This window comes from Triticum urartu, chromosome 6A (genome assembly GCF_056163025.1).
Source record: "Triticum urartu cultivar PI428250 chromosome 6A, HENAU_Tu73, whole genome shotgun sequence".
Classification (NCBI taxonomy): Eukaryota; Viridiplantae; Streptophyta; class Magnoliopsida; order Poales; family Poaceae; genus Triticum; species Triticum urartu.
This window is the reverse complement of record NC_141878.1, coordinates 195,660,976-195,663,460: the sequence shown is the minus strand read 5'-3', so window position 1 is coordinate 195,663,460 and position 2,485 is coordinate 195,660,976.

Below are 2,485 nucleotides of genomic sequence, written 5' to 3'. Positions count from 1 at the left end.
AAACTCCTAGCTAATTAAGCATGGCATAAGCAACTACAATCTCTAATTGTCATTGCAAACAAGTTCATTCATAGTAGGCTAAATCAGGAACAATGAACTAATCATATTTACAAAAACAAGAGAGGTCGAGTTCATACCAGCTTTTCTCATCCCAATAAGTTCATCATATAATCATCATTATTGCCTTTCACTTGCACGACCGAATAGTGTGGATAATAATAATAGTGCATGTGCGTTGGACTAAGCTGGAATATGCAAGCATTCAATTCAAGAGAGAAGACAAGGTAATATGGGCTCTTTGTTAGATCAACAATAATGCATATGAGAGCCACTCAACATTTTCATTATGGTCTTCTCCTCTCGACCCCCAAAGAACAAGAAAAGAAATAAAACTATTTACACGGGAAAGCTCCCAACAAGAAAAAGAAGAACGGGAAATCTTTTTGGGTTTTCTTTTTAATTACTACTACTACAGGCATGGAAAGTAAACTAACTAAAAGCTACAACTAAATTTTTTTGGTTTTTCTTAAGGTTTATTACGACACACAAGAAGAAAGCATAAAAAGGGAAATAAACTAGCATGTATATTACAATGAAAAAAAGTATGAGCATCGACAACTAGCATGAGTGTGTGAACATGAATGTAATGCCGGTGAGAAATACGTACTCCCCCAAGCTTAGGCTTTTGGCCTAAGTTGGTCTATGGCCACGGCTGGCCTGGCGGATATCCAAAGTTATAGTTGGGGTCGTACTGAGAAGGATCCCCCTGGTGCCACTTGTTGGCGATCTCTTCCGGATTCCACTGATAAACAGACTGCCGGTGAGGATCAAATTGTGGTTCCGGCTCTGGCTCTGTAGCTGGTGTGGGGTTTCGGTAGGCGTGAATGGCCTCCGGCAGAACAAGGTACTTGCCTGCAGATAAGTCAAACAAGGAAGGAGCAGGCAAAGTAATAGTCCCGGGGTGATTTTTATCAAATATCAGCTTGTACTTAAGCATCTTTTCCTTATTCTTAACGATAAAATCATGTGCTACCATACTCTTATAGTCTAGAAAAACAGGAGGCAACAACTTTTCTTCTTTCTCATAATGCCTAAGAGGTATGTTAAAATATGCAGCAAGGCGCGAGGCGAAGATACCTCCCAAGATAGGGCCCTTAGTACGGTTAAGATTTAACCGCTTTGCAAAAATAGCGCCCATACTAAATGTGTCATCACGGAACAAGGCATGACACAAAATAACAATATCAGGGGCACTAAGGTTGCCACAGTTTCCACGACCAATTAAGCATCTACTAGCAAATATTGTGAAGTAACGTAAAACAGGAAAATGTATGCTAGTAATTCTTGCATCAGAAATTTTCCTTGTTTCCCCTACAGCAATTGTATCAATAAACCCTTCCACATCGTTACGATGTGGTTCCTCTACACTACCCTCAAAAGGGATCAAAAAACCCGACAAAAATCACGAAGTGACATCTCCTTATGCTCATCATATAAATAAAATTCCACCTTAGGTGGTGAGCTCCTAGCATGGAAATGAAAGTTTTGCACAAAGATATTTGTGAGTAATAGATACTGTTCGCGTTGGTCGTGGAGGAAGGCGGTGAGGCCTGCATTCTCAGCCAACTCATAGAAATCATCACAAATCCCGACTGCTCTCAAGAAATCATCACAAGACCATTCACACGGCCGAACCTCCGCGGTGCGAGGGAGATTATACTTGGGCTTCTTGTTCTCTTCACTTTGTTTATCCTTCGAGCTTCAGCTCGATGAGCCTCTCAAAAATCTCTTCATCTTTTTCTGAAAATTTCTAAAATTTTTAGTAACTTAAAATAAAAGTGAACCAAACTCAACAATATTGATAGCAACTACTCCTATAAGTGCCTAGAGGCAATATCATGCATTAAAACTACTTTTGACCACATAAATTTGACATGCAAGCTCAAGAACAGGGTCACCTAAGCAGCGAAAATTTGCAATGAATGAAGCACTAGAACAAAAACTAATTGGACCATTGGAGGAGTCACATACCAAAGAACAATCCCCCAAAGCAGTTTTGTGAATGGAGCTTTGAGCTAGGAGATCAAAAATGGCAGCAAGATGAGCTAGAACTCGGGTTTGAGCTGGTTGGTAATTTTTTTGGGAGGAAGAAGGAGTGTGTGGTGGCTGGAATAAGTGGAGGGGACCCACGTGGGGTCCATGAGGCAGGGGGGTGCGCCCAGGTGGGGTGGGCGCGCCCTCCACCCTCATGGGCACGTGGCTGCTCCCCTACTGTGTTTTCAGTGCCAGATATTCTCAAATATTCTAGAAAAAAATCATATTTAATTTTCAGGGCATTTGGAGAACTTTTATTTTCGGGGTATTTTATTGCATAGATAATTCAGAAACAGACATGAAAGTACTATTTTTGCTTTATTGAATATAAATAAAAGAAAGTAAAAAGAGGGTGCAGAAGGTTGTGCCTTCTAACTTCATCCATCTCATG